The following is a 25,828-nucleotide window of genomic DNA, read 5'->3' as shown; positions in this document are numbered from 1 at the left end:
CAAAGACAAAACCAAGTCATTCCCAAACAAGAACAACTTTGTCAAGAAACCCCACCCAAAGGGTATGGTGGCACTTGAAGAGTAACCCTCCGATGATGATGACGTTGACGATATGGTAGCAACTGCGACTGTCGCCATTGCCACCCCATCTCCCAAGAATGTGTTTCTCCTCAACGCCCCCAACGATAACCACATCGCAAAGTGCCTCATGGCCAAAGGTATCGATCAGGTAACACCCAACATTAAGACCAACATCACTACTGCTCCTTGATTGTTGAATTGTGTTGATGATACTGATGTTGTGGAACTTAATGAGCATGATCTTGAAAAATTTCTGTGCACGATCAAAGGAGAACCCAAGAAGCACATTGTTGCTCTTTTGGAACAACTGGGTGAGGCTAATGACCTCATCGAGTCTCATGAGGAGACCATCTCCGAGTTACAAGGACATAGTCGTGACTATGCCGATGAGATTGTTGAACTGTCTATTGCACTAGAAAAGGAGCGCACTCTTCGTTTGGCTCTTGAGGAGTCATACAACAATGACTACGCTAAATTGCAAAAGGAACTAGATCATGCTACTGTTCTTACTCGTATGCATAAGTCTGAAAAGGATGCTCTTGGGGTTGGCCATGACAGACTCAAAGTGGAGTTTGACACACTTGACAAGGCTCACAAGGTCTTGAAAGGTGCTCATTTCTCCCTGAAAGAGTCTCATGATCAACTCCAAGCAAAGCTTACCAAGGAAATCTCTACTTGTTCTCCTTTCGTTTTGATTGATAATGCTTGTACAACTAACCCTTGTTGTGAGCATGTTCATCTTGTGGAGGAAAATGCCAAGTTGAAGGATAAACTTGAGAAGGGCCTTGTGTCATGCATTCAAGGCGAGAAGAATCTGAACGACCTCTTGAGCAATCAAAAGGGTGTGGTAGGAAAGGATGGACTTGGACTTACATCCAAGTCAAAAAGAAAAAGGAAGAACAAGAACAAACGATCCCCTACCCTAATGGACATCTTTGTCAAAGAGGGCGAAGGGACTCAGGAGGTGAACATGAACAAGGTGGAAAATGGTAGTGTCAAGAAGGGCAAAACCAACCCTGCCAACACAGCCAGCAAAATCAATCCTTCCTATGTTTTATGTCGTGCTCGTGATGGCATGTGTATGCCAGATTTGTTGGTTCTTACTATGATTCCATCGAATGGGCTATTTGGGTTCCTAAGACCCTTGTCTCTAACATTAAAGGACCCATCCAAAAATGGGTACCTAAAACCAAACCTTGATCTATTGCAGGAGTTTGCTTCCGGTGGGGTGTCATGGTTGCTCGATAGTGGAGCAACAAATCATATGACTGGAAGCAAGGACTTTGTGGTGGATGTGCATCCTTCCCCATCTATGCCCACCCATGTCCAATTCGCCGATGCATCATCGTCAAAGGTATTGGGATTTGGTAAGGTCGTTATGTAACATGGTGTAATGTGGAGTTTGATGAAAATAATGGCTCCCAAGTGGAGCAAAGTGGTCTATGTGATGTAGGTGATGAAATGCCTCCCAAGCCATAAGAAGAATGGGGATTGGTCAAATACTCCCCATTGAGGAACCCCTTGTGGCCGAAGGAGAAGGACAATTCTCTACTCAAGTGGAGACATCATCCTCACAAGCCCCACACGCTTCCGATGAACAAAGAGAAGACCCTCAACTAGTTGAACAAGCTCGAGGACAAGATCAACTGCTCAACGCTGGTGATGTGTCCCATGATGTACAAGCGCTTTCACAAGGTTCAGAATCTGCTCAAGATCAAGATCAAGTGCAACTACAAGATCCAGACCAAATAGAAGCACAAGATCAAGAGCAAGAGCAACCACAAGAACAAGGACAAACCATTGAACCTGTTCACGTCGAAAATCGAGTTGATCAGGATGCTGTCTCTCAATTCCCTTCTGCAGCGCCTAAGAGGGTTGCTGGTGCCAAGGGAGGATCAAAACGCAAGGGAAAGCAAAGTGATCAAGTCAATGCTCCCCAGTTATCCAATGCAGAACTCTTGGAGCGTCGCGCAACCACGATTGCGAACAAGTTGAGACTCAAGTCACATCTTATGAAGAATGTGCTTGGTAGTTTGAAAAGGGGAGTATCCACTCGTCAACAAATTTGCAATTATTGTGAGCATCACGCGTTTGTTTTGTATTGTGAACCTCAACAAGTATAGGAAGCGCTCGATGATGAGGATTGGCTTATGGACATGCATGAAGAACTCAACAACTTTGAGCGTAATCAAGTCTGGAATTTAGTGCCAAGACCAATGAGGAACACAATGTCATCGGGACCAAATGGATCTTAAAAAACAAGCAAGATGCCAATGGGATTGTGATTCGAAACAAGGCAAGATTGGTGGCTCAAGGCTACTCCCAAGTCGAGGGTATCGACTACGGTGAAACCTTTTCCCCTGTTGCTCGTCTAGAATCTATTTGCATGTTGCTTGCATTTGCTTCTCATAATAACTTCAGATTACAACAAATGGATGTGAAAAGTGCTTTTCTTAATGGTCCTTTAAATGAGTTGGTCTATGTCAAACAACCCCCGGGGTTCGAACATCCCAAGCTCCCCAATCATGTGTACAAACTTAATAAGGCACTCTATGGCCTTAAACAAGCCCCACGCGCGTGGTATGAGTACCTTACTGAGTTGTTACAAGAACGTGGGTTTGAAATTGGGAAGATAGATCCCACACTTTTTACTAAGAGGGTCAAAGGGGATTTGTTCATATGCCAACTATATGTCGATGATATCATTTTTGGTTCCCCTAACGAATCTTTCAATGAAGAATTTTCTGCACTAATGATCGAGAAATTTGAGATGTCTATGATGGGTGAGTTGAAGTTCTTCCTCGGATTCGAGATTAAACAAGGCTTAGAAGGGATGTTCATCAAACAAGCAAAGTACACTCAAGACATGCTCAAGAGGTTCGAGCTAGAGGACGTCAAGCCGGTCAAGTTTCCCATGCCAACAAGATGCAAGCTTGACAGTGATCCCAATGGTAAAGCAGTGGATCAAAAGGTATATCTCTCCATGATTGGATCCCTTCATTAACTTTGTGCATCTAGACCGGATATTATGTTGAGTGTAGGGATTTGTGCACGGTTTCAATCTGCACCAAACGAAAGCCATTTTATGGTTGTTAAGCGAATCTTTCGATATTTGGCTCATACCCCAAACTTTGGTCTATGGTATCCCAAAGGAGCAAACTTCAACCTAGTGGGCTATTCTGACTCAGATTGGGCAGGAGACTGTGTGGAGAGGAAGTCAACTTCTGGAGGATGCCAATTCCTTGGTCGTTCACTGATAAGTTGGTCTTCAAAGAAGCAGAATTGTGTCTCACTATCTTCCACCGAAGCTGAGTATGTGGCAGCTGCAAGTTGTTGTGCACAATTGCTATGGATGAGGCAAACTTTAAAGGATTACGGTGTCACTTGTGACAAAGTGCCTCTTCTATGTGACAATCAAAGCGCTATCAAGATTTCCCTCAATCCAGTGCAACATGGCAAGACCAAGCATATTGATATTCGCCATCACTTCATTCGTGAACACATCAAGCAAGGTGATATTGAGGTTCACTTCATCAACACTGAAGAGCAACTTGCAGATATTTTCACTAAGCCCCTAGATGAAGCAAGGTTCCGAGAGTTAAGGCATGCGCTAAATATCACTGATTCAAGTAAGGTGGATTGAAACTAGGCACCTTGCACCTCACTCTGCATTACATCCTATTCTAGGTGTAGGCATGGACATAGGGGGAGTGTTGTTCTCTCAATGAACTTTCCCTCCCCCCATTATGCATAAATCGATCAAGTCTTTCACTTTGGCCATTATTAAATGGCACTTGTGCTTCAAAGACGAGCGTTGGTCATGAACCCAAGGATAATTCTTCGCGGTGTCATACCTTTGTCTCAAACATATGTGGCTTCGGCCACCACCCCCACCTTTCTCTCGTATTGCAGAAAGGATACAAAATGACTAGTCAGTATATCTTGCTGGTGTTATCTTTTTGTTACACTGACTAGTCGTTGCCCACAAAATCCTATGTCTCGTTGTGTCTTTTGAGCGGTACTACCGCCAGGGGTAGCGGTACTACCGCCAGGACCCCAGCGGTACTACCGCCAGGGGTAGCGGTACTACCGCCAGGGGTAGCGATACTATACCGCGAGGATCCCAGCCTATCACGGCGTGACTAGGGCTTTTTAGGGCTGTTTCAAGGGGGAGTGGTACTACCTCTAGGAAGGCGGTACTACCACCAGGACCCTAGCGGTACTACCGCCAGGGGGAGCGGTACTACCGCTATGACCCCAGCGGTACTACCGCCAGGGGGAGCGGTACTACCGCCAGGACGGCAGTACTACAGCTAGGACCCCAGCGGTACTACCGCTGGGCCCGTACCCCTTGGACTATGTAAAGGATGGGGAGCCCGTTTTTCTTGCCCTGCTTCTTCTTCCTCGTGGCTCTCTCTCCCTCTACTCCGAACTCCCCCCGTTTAGATCTTCCTCTCCAGAGCCCCTCCTCCCCTTTGAGTTGGAGGGTTTGCTCCCCTCCTCCTTCCTCCGTCAAGTGCCATGGACGCCGGTAAAGCTCCTCCCCTTCCTCTCTTGGTTGGTGTGTTTGGTTCTAGGGTTAGGAGCTTGGTGAGTTAGATCTATGGATATGATTTGTGCTTATTTTTTGGATGGTACGAAGGAGATATCTTAGGGGAGTTTAGGCCTTATGTTCTTTATTGCAATTAGTTCTCCATGTTTTAGATCGAGTAGCTCTTTCCATACTTCTCATGAACTTGATCTAAATCTTGAATCTCGTTGACTAGGCTTGTCTACATCTAGATGATCTCGAGTTTCTCATGTGTTAGGGCTATGGTGATACTTGTAATGAGTTAATTTATTAGCCGTGGATCTCTTGGAACGAATCTCATAGTTTTTGTGGGTTTATATATACTCAAATCTGAAAGTCAACCCCCTAGCGGTACTACCGCCAGGACACTCAGCGGTACTACCTCCAAGGGAATCGGTACTACCGCTAGGACCCAAGCGGTACTACCGCCAGGGGTAGCGGTACTATCGCCAGGAAGATATTTTTTTATTTTTATTTCTTTTTCTTTGATTCTCTTGGCAATGCGTGTTTCTTCTTATGATTTTTTTCACCATTGCCTTGACTCCTTTTGTCGCTCTTTCTGGTGTGTGTGTCTTGTCTGTCACAAGTGGTGCTCGCCGCTCGAATCCCGCACGTAACACCCAACCTAAGCAGTATCGTACTCCAGATGCCCAGAGGGTTCCGCCACCTCCAGTCTGAATCCCAACAAGAGGTCCTTCAAGAAGACTGCTACCAAGAACAAAGGGATCAACGTTCGCACTATGGCTCCTAGGGATTTTTTGGCACTCCGCACCCGCAATCCCTATGTTGAAGACAAGGCTCAGATTAAGAACATCGATTAAGTTTGGTCATGGGAGCACTGCATGATCTATCGTGACATCATCAAGCCCTTCAAGAAGATCTTTGTCCCCGTGCAGTGGATCGACCTTGATCACCTTCGGCGGAATCCCGACTAATTTGGCGAGGCTCTCTCCTTGATAGAAAAGCTTGGCCTTACAGATATCATCACCTTCAGACACGACTTTGATCCAGATATTGTGGCCCAATTCTATGTCACTGTTCATTTCCAACCTGATGACGTGCGCACCATGACCTGGATGACCGTTACTCAGAAGATGACTGGTCCTGGACAGAGTTCATGCAGTTTTTCAAAGTCGACTTTTAGGGGGACGAAAATGCTCTTGGGATGCGTCCTCATGCTCCTTCTTCGTCTACTGCCACCCCCAAGGACAGGTTGCAACAACATTACATCCACAAAGGTCTGCTACCCACACATATGGATATCATGCATCGGGTCTTCCGCAACTCTCTATTCCCTCGTATTGGCAACAAGGACGAGGTGCATGGTCATCTAGCTGAGATGCTTCTGCTATGTGAGGAGGCAAGGACTAAGGATACTGCGCCTCTCGATATTGCCCATGTGATGTTCAATGAGCTCTGGAACTGCATCATGAACCGTAAGGTTCCCATCTACGGGCCCTATGTGTTTGCCTATATTCAAAAGAGGTGGCGCAATGTCTATCTGATAGACCCCTTCCCTATTCAGGCTGACTATTTTGTGCATGATCCTGTCAAGCTCCGTATCAAGGAAAAATGGACCAACCCATCAACTTCTTCTTAGCACATGGACATGGACACAGAGACTGCTACTGGAGGAGGACTTGCTTCTCAGACCCGCTCTTCTGCTATGCCATCTTTGGCAATGAAACTGAAGGATTAAATGAAGACTCTCTTCTGTATGCAGGCCAAGGGACAATATCGGTCTTATGTGGCCCAGAAGGAGAACCGTGAGAGGCACATGCATGTCTTAAGGACCCTTGATGTGGCTATCTCAAGCGGCTCAGAGGACAACATCACTCCAGAGTCTGATTTGATGAGGGCTCAAGGTTATCAGTGGACTCGGTCTGATGCTGAGGAGAAGGCTTCTGAGGAGGACATTGAGGAGGAGCAGGACGAGCAGAATCCGGATGCCACGGACGCGTCTGGGATGATGAGGATGCGGAGTGACCACCTGTGTCATTAGGTGTGCCCCCTTTTCGGTGTCTTGTGCCAAAGAGGGAGAGAGTCTAGGAGCTGGATTTGCATTTTGCTTTAGCTTTGCTTATCTTTATCGTGTTTGCTTTGAACTTGGTTTGATCGTATTTGCTATCTTTGCTTTGTGTGATGTGAGACTTGGTCTTATTATGAGACTTATTTTTATCATATGTTGTGAGTCATATGCTCTTCAATTATCTCTATTATTTATCTTTATGTTCACATGCTTTCTACTGTGCAAATACGGTATTGTCATCAATCCACCAAAAAGGGGGAGCTTGTTAGGGCATATTTATGCCTAAGTAATTTTGGTGATTGATGACACTACCTTAAAGGACTAATCGTGTGCATTAAGCTTTCGAATAATACATATCAACGACACAAGACGATTCGGCACCCTCCGTGGAACAGAAGCACGGTGTCCTCTACGATTCTCTTGGTCTTTGAGTCATAGGAACGCCGTACTATTAAGAGGGGATCCGTAGTGGAAAGGTTTGGGTGGAATCAATTTTGCACGCACACACTTTATCTCCATCCCCTTTCCCAGCAACTTTGGAGTTGTTCCCATCTCTGGTTTATCTCATCTTGCTAAAAGGTCTCCTAGCGATAGTACCGCTGTCCCCAGCGGTAGTACCGCTAGAGCTGGCGGTACTACCGCCCGTGGTCAGCGGTCGTACCGCTCGAGGACTTTAGTACCGCCTTCCTTGCGGCTGTACTTTGTTGGACTTTTTGCGAATACTTTCTTGGCGGTGGTAGGCCCGGTAGTGTCTTTGCACTACCATGGGCTCAGCGGTAGTACCACTACAGCCAGCGGTAGTACCACTTCAGCCAGCGGTAGTACCGCTGGAGAGGTAGCGGTAGTACCGCTGGGCTCGTGCTGTGAGTGGGAAAACGGTTGGATTTCCCCCCCCCACTATATAAAGGGTTATTCTTGCTCAAGAACCCTACCTTTGACCCTCCCAAGCTCCATTCTTGGTCCCTAAGCTCAAAAGTCCCCGATCTCTCTCCCTAGCCAATCAAACTTGTTGATTTTCTAGGGATTGGTTGAGAAGGCCTAGATCTACACTTCCACCAAGAGAAAATTGATTCCCCCCACTAATCCCTTGCGTTTCTTGTTACTCTTGGGTGTTTGAGCACCCTAGACGGTTGAGGTCACCTCGGAGCCACATTCCATTGTGGTGAAGCTCCGTGGTCTTGTTGGGAGCCTCCAAGCTTTGTGTGGAGTTTGCCCCAACCTTTGTTTGTAAAGGTTCGGTCGCCGCCTTCAAGGGCACCTATAGTAGAATCATGGTACCTTGCATTGTGTGAGGGTGTGAGGAGAATACGGTGGCCCTAGTGGCTTATTGGGGAGCTTTGTGCCTCCACACTGCTCCAATGGAGACATACTTCCTGTCAAAGGGAAGGAACTTCGGTAACACATCCTCGTCTTCATTGGTTCCACTTGCGGTTATCTGTAACCTTTACATTGTGTATGCTTTTGTTGTTAACTATCTCTTACTTGCATTCGTGCTTATTGTTGGTAGCATCATATAGATTCACCTTCTTGTTGTCATTTTAGAGAACCTTTATGTTGCTAACACAAACTTGTTAAGATAAATTAAAAAGTGGTAGTTGCCTATTCACCCCCCTCTAGTCAACCATATTGATCCTTTCACATGATTGAGCTTCAAGGCACCACCAACCGTCTAGGGAGCCAAGACACTCAAGAGGAACAAGCTCTAGGGTAGCATGCACCTAAGAGTAATAAGCTTCTCAACTTTTCACTTCCATGTATTACCGTGGAGAACTCAACCCGATGTAACTAATGCAATGGCAAGAACACACGAAGTGGTCAAGTCCCTCACACTCCAATACCAACACAACAACAAAAGCTATGGAGGAATACGAGAGGAAGAACAAGGAACTCACAAAGAACTCTAGGTTCTAGATCCAAGGGGTTCCCCTCACATAGAGGAGAAGGTGATTGGTGGAAATGTGGATCTAGATCTCCTATCTCTTTTCCCTCAAGAACTAGCACGAATCATTGGAGGAATTGAGAGATAATAAGATCGAAGATGGTCAACAATTGGGGGGCAAACAAGATCTCAAAATATAAGGTGCAATGGGGAATACGAACCCCTTTTATAGGAGGGGAAAATCCAATCGTTACCCCCTTAGCCCGCACACAAGCGGTACTACTGCTCATGGGAGCGGTACTACCGCTTGGGCGGCAGAGCCAGCCACATAGTGCAATTACACGAGGCCAAGAGGCGGTAGTGCCGCCAGAGCGGTATTACCGCTCTCCCGAGCGGTACCAATCAAAATGGCAAACCCTCGACTAGACAAGCATGAGGAAAAATAATCGTCACCACCAACGAGTGCATCAAGTTGCAAGGATATAAGATCTGCACCCAAGACAAATCCTTTCACGAAACCACCAAGGAAATAAATAAATAAAAAGGAACTACAATGGTGGATGAGAAGAAAGGGGATATCAACTAGAAATGTAACTTCTCTCATGTGTATAAGATTCTAGGTAGAAGATAATCATGATGATATATATGCATTAAGAATGATGTACACGCGAAATAGTTACAAGAAGAAACGAATAAGAAGAGGTTATAATAAGAAGAGGACGTATAAAAATGCCAATCATATAGAGATGTGAAACCTCTATGAATGAAGAACCGACAAAAACTCCAACATCGAAAACATCATAGAAGATGCATATGGACTCTGTTTTCGATGAACTCGAGCTTGTCATGAAGATGACCATAACCTCTAAAACTAACAAAGAGAAACACCAAACAAGAAACAAGAAATGTGATGCAAGGAAGCAAATGGTTTAAGATCTCAACATACAATATGATCAAGCTACTCACTTGAGAGCCCCCTTGATAGTACGACAATCGATCCTATAACCTGGTCTCCAAACTACCACTATGAGACCGGTAAAATAGAAAACCTATCAAGGGTAATCCTATACTTTGACTTGAGTCACTCTTTGACTTAGTCTTTGATCAACCTTGTATCTTATATTCTCTCTTTGTAAAGATGATGTCTTGAAGGTAAACATGAATTCTCACATAATCGTCTTCTTCAAGACATGCTTGCAGTAAGCTCAACTCTCACATGACCATTCTTTCGATAAAACCTTGAATACCACATTGGTCACCATATAAACTCCTCGAAACCAACAGATGGACTTCACAAAGTGCCCATGGAAAAATACTTCGAATGTAACTTAAGGAAACCATTAGTCCATAATGATTGTCATCAATTACCAAAATCACACATGGAGAAATATGCTCTTACAAAAGTTTGGCTTCACGAATATAGATACTGCACGACCACGCCATGGATGTGGAAGAGGAGGAGGGAGCGTAGAGGCTAGAGTTTGTGCTACATTGGCACCGACGACGGATAGGGCCATGGAGGCAAGCGTGAAAATGGGGTGGGGGTACATATATGGCATGGGAAGGGTGGGTTTGCAGCGTTAAGCCACCATCAATGGGCGTGGAGGCACAACTCGTCGTGTGTCAAAACACGAGCACTGGCCAATGTGGAAATAATAGGCCACACTGATTCATTTTTGCATGCCCGTGGGTCCCACATCTCAGTCGTAGACTGTGTAGGCTCAACCGGCGACAAAACAATCAGTGGTGCATGCGGCTAAATGTGGGTCCCATGCGACTTTATACACTAGCGACGCGAATGCATGCAACCTTACATCGCAGGCCCACGCATCAACACGGGCGATGTGAATGCATTCAGCCTTACATAGCAGTCCCATGCGTCAACAACGATAATGCAAATGCATGTGACTTACATGTCGGTCCCACACTTGAGCAACGACGATGTGAATGCATGCGGCCTTACATGTTGGTCCCACATGTCAGCAACATCATGGCGACGGTCGAAGGCTTTGACCCGACGCCAAGGCCCCCTTTGACCTCTTGTGAGGCGCGGGCGTGTGAAGGAGGGGGAAAGTGAGCACACCAAGATGGACGGGGCAAAACTGAGGATAACTAAGTACCTAAGGGCAAAAAAATAGAGAACCCTATTTTCTACCTCCTCTATGTAGATCTCCTTTTCCTAAGGAGGGAGAGAAGACAATATCAGAGAATTAGCTTTGTACGAATGTGTGCGATGAAGTTGTCTATTGCAGCTGAGCCGATTAAATGAAGTGTGCGTACTTCGAGTTCAAGGCCGACGACTTTTTGTCAAGAACCATGAGTAATGTTATGCCCAGAAGTCTAGAACCATGATAGTTTGAATGCAGACAAAACTGAATGTGTTTCACATATACCAGGAAACGTACAAAGTATGTTCTAGAATTACAAGCAGCAAACTATGTGAAAGGATCGAAATACAACAACTAGCATCAATTTTACATTAAATACTTAGCAACAACAACTTTAGAGAGGATGAAGAGTGAGGCGAAAGACATATGTGTCCTTCTCGTTGTTGACAAAGTGGAAGACCCATCTTGTGCGTTCATTCATGTTGAAGGCTTTAACAACCTTACTCCAACCCTTTGTGATGACTAGACGCCCATTCTTCACCATCTTGAGGAAGACATCAAGTTCTTCATCATGGTAGTCTTGGTGGGATACAAATTTTTCTTGCGTAACCGAGAATCATGTACTTTGAATAATGCACAAATAAATAGTTTCATTTTGATCACATGTTTGTTTATCCTAAGAATCTTTTCAATTTCTTCATTTCACCATGTTTCAGCAATATCTTATTGCCCAATACACAAAAAAGGTCGAAGCATGGATATATACCCATGACATATGTGCCAACATCCACAAGATTGTAAATATTGCAAGTTTACCTGGAATTGCACAATAATATATAGTAACCATAGGAAGATGAAGCTAACCTCAATGGTAAAGAGCACTAACTTCTATTGTGACCCTGCAAGAAGTACATGTACGTTGGGGTGAAACAAGTATTAGTGGATTATTGATAATATCTTCGTCACAAAGACTTAGCAAACTAGTGCACCAAAATAGTTCATGTGGAATAAAGCATATCAGAATAGTTCAAGATTTCCATTCATTGTTAATTCGTCATGCTTACAATCAGACATCAAATATATTGACATTGCCTGAAGGAACATCTAAACTAGACAATCAATAGTTTACATAGAGCTGGTTGCCACATAGAACACATGTTGTGCATGAGTCAATAATACAGTTCCTATAGTTAAACAAAGCAATGCATATTCGACAAAAGATTGCATAGAACAAGGGCTTAAGTAGCTAAAAGTACATTCTAATAGTCTAAAATCTAGGGATTATTTTTCGAAAATGAGCTAACTACTTGTCGTCCGAGATGATTAAGAGCCTAGGCCTCCACATCATGGGTGCCCTCGTCGTCCTAAGCGGAGAAGAAGATCGGCCCTACCTTGACGGACGAGGATTAGGAGGCATCAACGAAGAACTTTTCCTTCAACTTAGCCGAAGTGGACTTGATGGAGTAGTCCATCTTACTCGTGGCTTTGAAGGCAGAAGAGGTCAAGCCATATGAGCTGGCCCGAGCCTTCCAGAAAATCGCACCCCTCTTTGCGGGCTGGGCTCTATCGAACAAATCAACATGGGAGGGCACAAATTCCAACTCAATGTGCAAGATATCGTAACCCTAGCAAGATGAAAATATGCAATATCATTCATATTCTTCGCTTTCAGCCATGCCTATTCCCCGCTTTAGGACGCGCTACCTTCACGACGAGGTGGTCTTCCAGGACATGTGGGTCGGCATGCATGGAGGATACCATGCCCTCATTTGAAATAAAATAAATTCTACACCCCCGGCCCATAATAAGATCGTAGTGCGACACTTATTTGGATTCAGGGGAGTAGTTTATATTATTTTCTAAACTTACGTAAGTTTTGTGCTGACTACCTTGGCTTAACTAAGATTACATAATAACCATGCCATCACTACGACTATATTAGGTTTTTAGATGAAGAAAGCGGAGGACTATGTAGGCGTACCGATCGTAAGTGAATCAAAACTTCTCATGAGTTTGGTTTCTAAAAACTGAGTTCCTTATCGTTAATTTTGTTTCTTGCTCGAGCATGTTCAAAGTTTAAGCTTGGGGAGATTGGTGAGTGATACTTTTGCCCTCATTACACCATTGTTTAAACTGGATTATCCCAGATTTTCCTAGAGAGAGAATTTGACATTGCAAGTAATGACGAATGAATGCAAGAAACTACAAAATCCCTTTGTTAAATGTCTTTCCGTGGGGAGTCACTATAGGAATCATACTCTTTGTCGTCTGCCATAGAAAACGGCAAAGGGGTGTTACATGGACGACAAAGGTCTTTGTCGTCAGCCTCCTGTCGACAAAATTTCTATGACAGCTTTCGACGGCAAAGCGCCCTTCTTTGTCGTGTGCCATCACTAAGCACACGAAAAAGGCCTTTGCCGTCTGCCATAGGAGGAAGCAGACGACAAAGACTTGTAGATGGCAGCCGACAGGCAACTCCTCCGTTAGGTGGCTAACGGAGTATTTGCCGTCTGCCTCTCTCAGCCTCTTTGTCGTATGCCTCTCTCAACCTCTTTCCCGTCTGCCTCTTCAGACTCTTTGTTGTCTGCCTCGTTCACACTCTTTGCCGTCTGCCTCTCTCAGGCTCTTTGCCGTCTGCTTTCCAGTGTAGCAGACGACAAACTAACCATATGGGCCAGCTACCTACTTCCCCAGGTTGCACAGCTGGCTGCCACGTGGCTTCTTTGTCGTCTGCTACCTGATGGCAAAGGCCTTTGCCATCAGCTGGCAAACACAAAGAGCCCATATACTCACTGTTTTGTTTGTTTTATGTTATTTCATAGCATATATATATATATATATATATATATATATATGTAGCGACCCGACTCAAGACGAGTCAAGCCTCTGGTGTTTCCGTACCATCCCAAGATCATGCTGGTACAGACTCAATACATAATGTATATATTCAAGAGTTCAATCACACAGCTTTATTAATCGAAATCTCATAAAGAGTACTTTATTACAATAAAGTGGCTGAAGGCCATCTCTTGAGATATCTAACGAAGACTAGCGGAAGCATCAGGTAGACGAGTCCATCCGACTCCAAGGGCATGTCGCTGAGCGTAGATCGTAGCCTCACTCCTGGTCGGAAAAGTACTCTGCAACATGATACGTTGCAGCCGTGTAGGTCAGCATGTTGAATATGCCGGCAAGTCATCAAAGAGAGGAGTAAAATAATAGTCAACTATCTCTACATGCATATTTGGCCAGTAGGGCTAAGTTTTGTGGAAAGCCAGTTTTATCCTACAGCAAGAGGGGTTGGAAGAAAAATATTACTACATTGTTTGTTGTTAACGAGATGGTTCCGCCAACCAATTCTCGTACCCGAATAGTTGTTAACACCCACATCTTTAAGTTGTGTTGAGAGTTCAGGGGAAATTCAATGCCTTCGGCTCAAGTTGTCCATGACCGTGGACACGGCTAATCGATTAGGTTGGGCACTCTGCAGAGTTTTGCACACGTTCCCCACAAGATTTGATCGCCTCCAGGTTTGTCCTCGCACTTCAGGGTGTTTGAAGACCGGATGATCAAAACATGGTCTTTCAACGGGTCCCTCTGAATCCCTGTCGGTGCCCATCCATTCCTACCGTTCTTCTACATCTGCTAGCACCGCCTGTCCAGAGTCGCCGCGTTGTCCAACCAAGCCAGAGCCCATAATGACTTGTGGCTGTGCAGGTAAGCCTTGAGTCTTGAAGTCTCCGTCCGTCTCTTCGAGCCTGGGTGAAGCTTTCCGCAGGATGACATGGCCTCTCCAGCATCCCGGGCATCCACTGGGTTCTCCAGGGAGCCGATCAACCGTCCTTCACCCAGAGTTGCATTGCGTCCGAGGTCTTGAAAATCTTGTCTTAACCGGTCTTGATTATTTAATCAATCTCGCATTACTCGTTATATACACTCAACCGAGAACCCGTCTACTCAAGCATAGCATTAAGAAATTGTCGTCCCGGGGCCAAGTATCGGGGTTGTTGTGTGCCTACCACATGATACTACAACTTATACTAAGGTTTCCAAGTACCTAGGCAGCATGCAATTGGGCAAAGAAAGGTGATCTACCATGCATCGAAAACATAGGTAAAATAACATGATCAAAATGACTTGCCTTGATGATAGTTGTCTTGATCGAGCGCTTCTAAGTAACACTCTTCGCACTCCGGATGATCTACCGATACAAACACAAAACACACCATAAGCACTACAATCAAGCAACAAGTCAAAATAACATCACAAGTAAGGATTTGCTAAAGCATAAGTAAAAGAATTCAACACACGTTACTAAGGCAGAAACTTGTTTCTGTTGAAAACACCAGTAAAAATACTTTAAAAATTTTTAAACTTCTACCACAGTAAGATTTAATCACTAGGAAGAATTAGCAAAAAGAATCAACTCAAAATCATTTTTTAAACTCCTGGAATAGGCAAAACAAGGTTTAAACTAAATCTGATCAAACTTATATTTGAAAATTTCAAACATAGACAAATTATATGTTTTTAAAACTACAGAAAAATTGGAGTCTACTGGAACAATAATCAATGTCATTGGACTTCGGGATCAAAAGTTGTGGCCAAAACAAAACAGAAACTTTTCTGTTTTTGCAATTAGACAGAAAAAATGAAGCTGACTAGCTAACAAATAGGGGGTAGACGTGGCGCGCTACGATAGGCTGCGGGGTGTGTTTGTTGCAACGTTATAAACAAACGGCCTAGTTCTAACCGAAACTACTGGCTAAAGAATAAGTGAAATAAAACCGACGGTTTTCTACTCTAAACCGAAAGGGTATTCTAAGAACTAATCTTACCCGTACATCTTAGACCTAACGGTGTAACGAAGAAAAGAAAAAAGAACAGAGAGAGGAGGGAGTCTCACCGGCAGTGGGAGGCTACTCTGGCGAGGGTGGCGTCGCCGGCGAAGGGGAGGGGCTCCGGGGGCGGTGGAGAGACGGGGAGGTGGCGGCGGCGGTCCTCCACCGAAGGGGGGCGTCGGGCGGAGCGGGGAGTGACGCCGGGTGCTGCTCCCAGGGGGCGGCTGAAGGCTGCAGGAGCTCGGCTCCAGCGGGCTGCGGCAGGGGGTGGCTCGGGCGGCGGCTCGTCGAGGACGGGGTGGGAACGGGGGCGGCCGGGGGCGGGGTACTTATAGGACAGGGAGGGGTGAAGGAAGGAAGGAGTAGAGAGAGGATCGGGGAAGGATCCCGAGTTCTTGGGGCTCGGCTCGGGTTCGGGCTGCAGTTTGGAAAGAGGAGGGAGATGACCGCGGGGTGGAGGGAGTCGGTCGGTGGGGCCCGCCGGGCAGTGAGAGAGAGGGGGGCTAGGAAGGAAAGGTCGGCCGAATCCTAAGGGATTCGGTCCCTGGAGGCTGGGGATCGGCCCATGTCCTATTAGGCGCTCGGGGCGGCGGCTTCCAAAAAAAAAAGAACTTCCTATTTTTAAATCTTTTCCGAAACAGAAAATCAAAAGCGAAAAAAAGGAAATAAATCAAAATATTTAATATAGGGTATTATATACCCAAAAATTCAGAAAAATATCCTCTACCCAATAACATTTTTCCAAAGCAAAAATAAAAACTTTTAAATTTTTTTTTTCAGAAATTCCCAAATTTGCTTTATTTTGTTTTTGCAAATAATCTTTGGATTTTCTTGGCTCAAATATTTCAGAAATGCCCGTACTTTGGAGGGTCATTTTCCTTCGCTCTCTCTCTTGCGTGCAAGAGAGTATTTCCCCGGGCATTTCTCGTGCAAGGAAAAAGATGGAAATGCAAATCAAAAAGACGAAGGAATTCACGTGCTAAATTTATTTCAATCAACATGCATAGATGCTTAGCTACAATGTAAAACATTCCCAATTAGGAAAATTGGGATGTTACAATCCTACCCACCTTAAGATGAATCTCGCCCTCGCGATTCGGGTTGGCTAGAAAACACGTGCGGGTGGTCTCGACGAAGATCCTCTTCCCGTTCCCAGGTGGCTTCTTCCTCGGTGTGGTGGCTCCACAACACCTTGCAGAACTTGATGATCTTGCAGCGGGTAACTCTGTTGGCAGTCTCGAGAATCCTGACGGGTTTCTCCTCATACGTCAGATCACTGTCAAGCTGTATGGCCTCTAGGGGCACTGTATCTCTCAACGGAACATCGGCCATTTCAGCGTGGCATTTCTTCAACTGGGAAACATGAAAGACATCATGAACTCCGGACAATCCTTCCGGCAGTTCCAATTTGTATGCAACTTCGCCTCTACGTTCAAGAATTTTGTAGGGGCCAATGAAACGAGGTGCTAATTTTCATTTCACACCGAATCTCTTGATTCCTTGAAGTGGAGACACCCGAAGATATGCTCGGTCTCCCACTTCATACGTTACTTCCTTGCGTTTGCTGTCAGCATAACTCTTCTGCCTAGACTGAGCTATATTGAGTCGGTCACGAATTAGCTTGACCTTCTCTTCAGAATCTCGGATAAGGTCGGGACCAAAAAGTTGTCGGTCTCCAACTCCATCCCACATCAACGGTGTTCTGCACCTCCTTCCGTATAGAGCTTCGAAAGGGGCCATCTTCAAACTGGTCTGGTAGCTGTTGTTGTATGAGAACTCGGCATAAGGTAAATTGTCATCCCAACTAGACCCATAGTCTAGTGCGCAAGCTCTCAACATGTCTTCCAGAATCTGATTGACTCTCTCGGTCTGTCCATCTGTCTGCGGGTGAAAAGCTGTACTGAACTCCAATCTCGTTCCCAAGGTTTCATGCAGTTGGTGCCAAAATTTTGATGTGAACTGAGTCCCTCTATCGGACACAATGCTCTTCGGTACTCCGTGCAGACATACGATCCTCATCATATATATCTTGGCCAGCTTGGCACTCGTGTAAGTAGTCTTCACCAGAATGAAGTGAGCTACCTTGGTCAAACGATCGACCACAACCCAAATAGAATCATAGCCAGAACGGGTCCTGGGTAATCCTGTGATGAAGTCCATACCAAGCTTTTCCCATTTCCACTCGGGTATCGGCAGAGGTTGGAGCAAACCTGCTGGATTCTGATGCTCGGCTTTTACTCGCTGACAAACATCGCATATTGCTACGAACTCGGCAATGTCTTTCTTCAATCCTGTCCACCAGAAACTTTCTTTCAGATCCAGATACATCTTGGTGTTGCCGGGGTGTATCGAGTACGGGGAATCATGGGCCTCCTGAAGTATCAACTTCCTGAGTTCGGGATCATTGGGCACATAGATGCGATCCTCAAACCATAAAGTTCCGTGTTCATCCTCACGAAAACCTTTAGCCTTCCCGTCTTCCATTTTCCGCTTAATCTCAGCTATCTCCTTGTCTGATTTCTGTGCTTCGCGGATCTTTTCTGTCAAAGTGGACTGAATTTCCAGAGTGGCAACAAATCCTCTTGGAACTATTTCCAATTTGAGCTCTCGGAGGTCATCGACTAACTCCTGGGGTAATCCTCCAGCTGTGAGTGTGTTCACATAACTCTTGCGGCTCAATGCATCGGCTACAACATTTGCCTTGCCTGGGTGATAATGCAATCTCATGTCATAGTCCTTGATCAACTCTAGCCACCGCCTCTGTCTGAGGTTCAACTCCTTCTGCGTGAAGATATATTTCAGGCTCTTGTGATCAGTGTAAACATCACAACTATTTCCGATCAGGAAGTGTCTCCAGGTCTTGAGAGCGTGCATTACGGCTGCTAGTTCCAAGTCATGTGTGGCATAATTCAACTCATGAGGTCTGAGCTGTCTGGATGCATAGGCTACAACTTTGCCTTCTTGCATGAGCACTCCTCCGAGTCCTTGACGAGAAGCGTCACAGTAAACCTGGAAATCCTTTCGAATGTTCGGCAATATCAGCACTGGGGCTGTAACAAGACGTTTCTTCAGCTCTTGAAAACTGGTTTCACATTCCTCCGTCCAAATATACTTGGGTTCCTTCTTCAACAACTCTGTCATGGGATTGGCAATCTTTGAGAAATTCTCAATGAACCTCCGGTAATATCCGGCAAGTCCGAGGAAACTGCGGATCTCCTTGACTGAAGTGGGTGCTACCCATTCGGTGACTGCTGTGACCTTGGTAAGGTCCACTGCTATTCCTTCTCCTGAGATGACGTGTCCGAGGAATCCGACTTCCTTCAACCAAAACTCACATTTGCTGAACTTTGCATATAGCTTATGCTCTCGAAGTTTCTCCAGAACTAGACGCAGATGTTCCTTGTGTTCCTCTTCGTTCTTGGAGAATATCAGTATGTCATCGATGAACACCACGACAAACTTGTCCAGGTATTCCATAAATACCTTGTTCATCAGATTTATAAAATATGCCGGAGCATTAGTCAGTCCACATGACATGACCGTGTACTCTTACAAGCCGTACCGAGTGGTGAAGGCTGTCTTGGGTATATCCTGTTGACGAATCTTCAACTGATGATACCCGGATCGAAGATCGATCTTTGAGAATACGCGAGCTCCAACTAACTGATCAAACAGATCATTGATCATCGACAAGGGGTACTTGTTCTTGATGGTCACATCGTTCAATGCACGATAATCGACAACCATTCTCAAGGACTTGTCCTTCTTTTCAACCAAGAGCACTGGGGCTCCCCAAGGTGAAGAACTTGGGCGAATATACCCTTTGTCCAATAACTCCTTAATTTTCTTCTTGATTTCTATCAAGTCATTTGCGGGCATCCGATAGGGTCTCTTGGATATCGGGGTTGTTCCGGGTAATAGCTCAATCAAGAACTCAATCTCTCTATCGGGTGGCATGCCCGGCAATTCCTCCGGAAATACATCTGGGTACTCCTGTACAATCGGTACTTCCTCCTGGACTAATCTCGTGAGAGAGTTTACTCGTTTACTCCGTGTCGGGCGCTGAGACACGTACTTAATCCGCTTCTGCTCGGGGGTGGTGAGAAAAATAGACTTAAGGGCACAATCAATATTCCCTTCATACTTGGCCAACCAATCCATGCCTAGGATTACATCCAATCCCTGGGACTCTAATACGATGAGGTCGGTGAGAAAATTATGGTTCCCGATGTTGAGACTCAAAGCATGGCATCCTATCCCGGCTGTCATCATGCCTCCTGGGGAACTGACCTTAATAGGTTGGCTGAGGGTTCTAGTTGGCAAACTATACTTTTCCACAACTACCCTTGATATGAATGAATGTGTTGCACCAGAATCAAAAAGTACCAATACTGGACGTGAATTTAGCAAAAACTTACCAACCACAGTATCGGGGTGATCATAGACCTCTTCAACATCAATGTGGTTCACCTGAGCTCGAGGAAAAGGATTGGGCTTCTTTGCTGTAGAGTTGTCGTTGCCGTTTCCATTTCCCTGCTTGTTCTGGGGACATTCAGTGGCATAGTGTCCCGTCTTCTGACACTTGAACCAAGTGATGTGAGTCAGATCCTTCTGAGCTAGAGTTGAATGCTGCTGAGTGCCAGTACCGCCATTCTTGAAGTTGCTGTTGTTGCGGTGGTTCCCATTTCCTCCATGGTTGTGGCCTCCATGGTTGTGCACCGGGTGGTTATGCTGAACGTGTCCTCCAAACTTACCGGATTTAGTCCCGGTATTCCCTGAATAGGGGGTGTAGCGAGGCTTCTGCTGAGTGCCGGAGTTGAACTTTCCAACCCCATACTTTCGCTTGCGGTTCTCCATTTGCTGGTGTTTCCCCTCGAAGATGAGGGCCTTATCAACCAGCTCCTGGTAGTTGTTGAAGGTGGCTACGGTCAACTGAATGCTCAGCTCATCATTGAGTCCTTCCAAGAACTTTTCCTGCTTGGCCGCATCATCGGCCACATCTCCAGGTGCATAACGGGCGAGCATGCTGAATTCATCGACGTACTGGGCCACAGAGCGATTCCCCTGGCGTAAGTTGCGAAAAAACTCACGCTTCTTCAGACTCATTGCACCAGCTGAGACATGTGCGGTGCGGAAGGCTTGCTGAATTGCTCCCAAGTGACTCCAGCAATGGGGTAAGTGGTGGTGTAGTTCTCCCACCAAGCAGCTGCAGGGCCTTCAAGTTGATGCAGGGCAAAACGCACCTTCTCAGCTTCAGAACAACCAGCAGTGATAAGTTCACGCTCCATCTTGCGGAGCCAATCATCTGCCACAATGGGCTCAATGCTGCTGGAGAAAGTTGGAGGGTTCAACCTCAGGGAACGGGTGAGATTGTCAGCCTGGGGTGGATGATGGTTGTTGTTATTGTTCTGGTTCTGGATGATCAACTGCATCAGGGTGTTTTGTTGCTGGATCAACTGGGTGAGTTCCGGCGGAAAGTTGGACTCAGGGGCGCGTCTCGGAGGCATCTGATGTTTGTAGAGGGGTGAGATTAGCATAGAACAATGGTCTAAGAGTAATTACACTACCCATATGAATGCAACACACAAGTATCACACCACACATTTTATTCAATATCATCACAAAGGTTCACACGGGGATACAAAATTCGATAATCCTAAACATCGGCCTAAAACGTATAACGATAAAGTAAATTTGGTGGTCTAGTCTAAGTGTCCTCCTCAGGAAAGCATGGTGACGGGTCCTTCGGTGGAGCTTTCTTCATAGTCCTCGTCGTTGCTGATCAAGGGGGCTACGTCTCCTTCGGGATGAAGGTTCTCGCCCATGTCCAGTTCCTCCTCCAGGTATGCAACTCGAGTCTTCAGCTTCTCGATCCGCTCCAGAAAGTCCTTCACCTCCAGTTCATGTTCATAGTGGGCTTCCCGGGCTGCATCTTCAAGTTCAAGCTCGCGGAGTGACAGTTGCTTGATCTTCCTGGCGTCCTTGATCACGTGATGCTCTAGAGTCCCGCTGTGCTTCTCCAAGGTCTGGGCATAAGACAAGAGAGCGTCCTTGGTCTTGCTTGAGATGATATCTCCGTCTTCGTTTCTCCGGGATACGGTGAATAGGTCTGGAGAAATAGGGCAGCCTTTGTATTCTTCCTTGATACGTCCGAGTGCACAATGGATCGCCATGTCCCTTCCGAGAATCCAGTTGGGTGCGATGAACTTGAAATCCATCGGCTCAGTGCGCGGCTGGAATGTCCTTCCGGGAACATGCACCTCGATCCTGTAGCGTGAATCCTCCGGGTAAGATGAAGTTGGCTTCCCTATGATAGTCGGTAGAGCAATCCTCAAATCCTTAGTGATCTGCACCAGCTCCTTTCCGAACGGCATAGTGGCGTCGGGCTGGCAAAACTTTGTGAACATAACAGGGATGAAGGTGGCCATCTAAACATTGGAAAATCGGAGAGAAGTCAGAAATGATCAGAAGAGGAAATAGAAGATTTATCGACATAAGGGAAAATAGTTTTCTTCCTAATGCTTTCCCATTCCTAGAGGTTACGTCCTCAGGTCAGCGTGTGCTCTGATACCATTTCTGTAGCGACCCGACTCAAGACGAGTCAAGCCTCTGGTGTTTCCGTACCATCCCAAGATCATGCTGGTACGCACTCAGTACATAATGTATATATTCAAGAGTTCAATCACACAGCTTTATTAATCGAAATCTCATAAAGAGTACTTTATTACAATAAAGGATTACAATAAAGTGGCTGAAGGCCATCTCTTGAGATATCTAACGAAGACTAACGGAAGCATCAGGTAGACGAGTCCATCCGACTCCAAGGGCATGTCGCTGAGCGTAGATCGTAGCCTCACTCCTGGTCAGAAAAGTACTCTGCAACATGATACGTTGCAGCCGTGTAGGTCAGCATGTTGAATATGTCGGCAAGTCATCAAAGAGAGGAGTAAAATAATAGTCAACTATCTGTACATGCATATTTGGCCGGTAGGGCTAAGTTTTGCGGAAAGCCAGTTTTATCCTACATCAAGAGGGGTTGGAAGAAAAATATTACTACATTGTTTGTTGTTAACGAGATGGTTCCGCCAACCAATTCTCGTACCCGAATAGTTGTTAACACCCACATCTTTAAGTTGTGTCGAGAGTTCAGGGGAAATTCAATGCCTTCGGCTCAAGTTGTCCATGACCGTGGACACGGCTAATCGATTAGGTTGGGCACTCTGCAGAGTTTTGCACACGTTCCCCACAAGATTTGATCGCCTCTGGGTTTGTCCTCGCACTTCAGGGTGTTTGAAGACCGGATGATCAAAACATGGTCTTTCAACGGGTCCCTCTGAATCCCTGTCGGTGCCCATCCATTCCTACCGTTCTTCTACATCTGCTAGCACCGCCTGTCCAGAGTCGCCGCGTTGTCCAACCAAGCCAGAGCCCATAATGACTTGTGGCTGTGCAGGTAAGCCTTGAGTCTTGAAGTCTCCGTCCGTCTCTTCGAGCCTGGGTGAAGCTTTCCGCAGGATGACATGGCCTCTCCAGCATCCCGGGCATCCACTGGGTTCTCCAGGGAGCCGATCAACCGTCCTTCACCCAGAGTTGCATTGCGTCCGAGGTCTTGAAAATCTTGTCTTAACCGGTCTTGATTATTTAATCAATCTCGCATCACTCGTGATATACACTCAACCGAGAACCCGTCTACTCAAGCATAGCATTAAGAAATTGTCGTCCCGGGGCCAAGTATCGGGGTTGTTATGTGCCTACCACATGATACTACAACTTATACTAAGGTTTCCAAGTACCTAGGCTGCATGCAATTGGGCAAAGAAAGGTGATCTACCATGCATCGAAAACATAGGTAAAATAACATGATCAAAATGACTTGCCTTGATGATAGTTGTCTTGATCGAGCGCTTCTAAGTAACACCTTCGCACTCTGGATGATCTACCGATACAAACACAAAACACACCATAAGCACTACAATCAAGCAACAAGTAAAAATAACATCACAAATAAGGATTTGCTAAAGCATAAGTAAAAGAATTCAACACGCGTTACTAAGGCAGAAACTTGTTTCTGTTGAAAACACCATTAAAAATACTTTAAAAAATTTGAAACTTCTACCACAGTAAGATTTAATCACTAGGAAGCAGTAGCAAAAATAATCAACTCAAAACCATTTTTTAAACTCCTGGATTAGGAAAACCAAGGTTTAAACTAAATCTGATCTAACTTATATTTGAAAGTTTCAAACATAGACAAATTATATGTTTTTAAAAACTACAGAAATATTGGAGTCTACTGGAACAATAATCAACGTCATTGGACTTAGGGATCAAAAGTTGTGGCCAAAACAAAACAGAAACTTTTCTGTTTTTTGCAAGTAGACAGAAAAAATGAAGCTGACTAGCTAACAAATAGGGGGTAGACGTGGCGCGCTATGATAGGTTGCGGGGTGTGTTTGTTGCAACGTTATAAACAAACGGTCTAGTTCTAACCGAAACTACTAGCTAAAGAATAAGTGAAATAAAACTTACGGTTTTCTATTCTAAACCGAAAGGGTTTTCTAAGAACTAATCTTACCCGTACAACTTAGATCTAACGGTGTAACGAAGAAAAGAAAAAAGAACACAGAGAAGAGGGAGTCCCACCGGCAGTGGGAGGCTACTCCAGCGAGCGTGGCGTCGCCGGCGAGGGGGAGGGGCTCCGGGGGGCGGTGGAGAGACGGGGAGGTGGCGGCGGCGATCCTCCACCGAAGGGGGGCGTCGGGCGGAGCGGGAAGTGGCGCCGGGTGCTGCTCCCAGGGGGCGGCCGAAGGCTGCAGGAGCTCGGCTCCGGCGGGCTGCGGCAGGCGGCGGCTCGTCGAGGACGGGGTGGGAACGGGGGCGGCCGGGGGCGGGGTACTTATAGTTCAGGGAGGGGTGAAGGAAGGAAGGAGTAGAGAGAGGATCGGGGAAGGATCCCGAGTTCGTGGGGCTCGTCTCGGGCTCGGGCTGCAGTTTGGAAAGAGGAGGGAGATGACCGCGGGGTGGAGGGAGTCGGTCGGTGGGGCCCGCCGGGCAGTCAGAGAGAGGGGGGCTGGGAAGGAAAGGTCGGCCGAATCCTAAGGGATTCGGTCCCTCGTGGCTGGGGATCGGCCCATGGCCTATTAGGCGCTCGGGGCGGCGGCTTCCAAAAAAAAAAGAACTTCCTATTTTTAAATCTTTTCCGAAACAGAAAATCAAAAGCGAAAAAAAGGAAATAAATCAAAATATTTAATATAGGGTATTATATACCAAAAAATTCAGAAAAATATCCTCTACCCGAATAACATTTTTCCAAAGCAAAAATAAAAACTTTTAAAAAATGTTTTTTTCAGAAATTCCCAAATTTGCTTTATTTTCTTTTTGCAAATTTTTTTGCAAATAATCTTTGGATTTTCTTGGCTCAAATATTTCAGAAATGCCCGTACTTTGGAGGGTCATTTTCCTCCGCTCTCTCTCTTGCGTGCAAGAGAGTATTTCCCCGGGCATTTCTCGTGCGAGGAAAAAGATGGAAATGCAAATCAAAAAGACGAAGGAATTCACGTGCTAAATTTATTTCAATCAACATGCATAGATGCTTAGCTACAATGTAAAACATTCCCAATTAGGAAAATTGGGATGTTACAATATATATATATATATTTGACAGCACATATATGATATATATTTCACAACACATATATATAGCTCACAACACATATATGATATAAATAGAAAGATCATCAATGTACATCCCATATATCGAAAGAACCAACATACGAAATTTCACAAAGTTCATACATATATACATATACATATAGTTCCACATTGCTCATACTTTCAAATGAAAAAAAACTAAAGCACTCCATCAATGCCAGCTTTCATGTAGTACATCTAATCTACAAAATGGGAATAAGAAAGTTAGAAGAAGAAGAACAATATATGACATTCTTGAGCTTATTATGTCATTTTGGTGAATAAGCTAAGTATATGACCTTTTGAGCTAACCAAGGTTATTATGCCACTTTTGACCTAACTAAGCTAATTATGTCAATTTAGATGAAAAAAAGCTAATTATCTCACATTTATGAGGTAACAATGGTTCTTATTCCATTTTTGACCTAACTAAGCTAATTATGTCATTTTGGAGGGGGGAAAAGCTAAACATATAATATTCATGAGCTAACCAAGGTTCTTATGCCATTTTGAGGTTATTATGTCATTAAGGAGGAAGATACACTAAGTTATGAGCTAACCAAGGTTCTTGTGATGTTTATTACCTAACTAAGCAAATTATGTCATTCTGGATCTAAACTAGCTAATTAC

This window comes from Hordeum vulgare, chromosome 5H (genome assembly GCF_904849725.1).
Source record: "Hordeum vulgare subsp. vulgare chromosome 5H, MorexV3_pseudomolecules_assembly, whole genome shotgun sequence".
Taxonomy (NCBI): domain Eukaryota; kingdom Viridiplantae; phylum Streptophyta; class Magnoliopsida; order Poales; family Poaceae; genus Hordeum; species Hordeum vulgare.
This window is presented reverse-complemented; position numbering follows the sequence as displayed.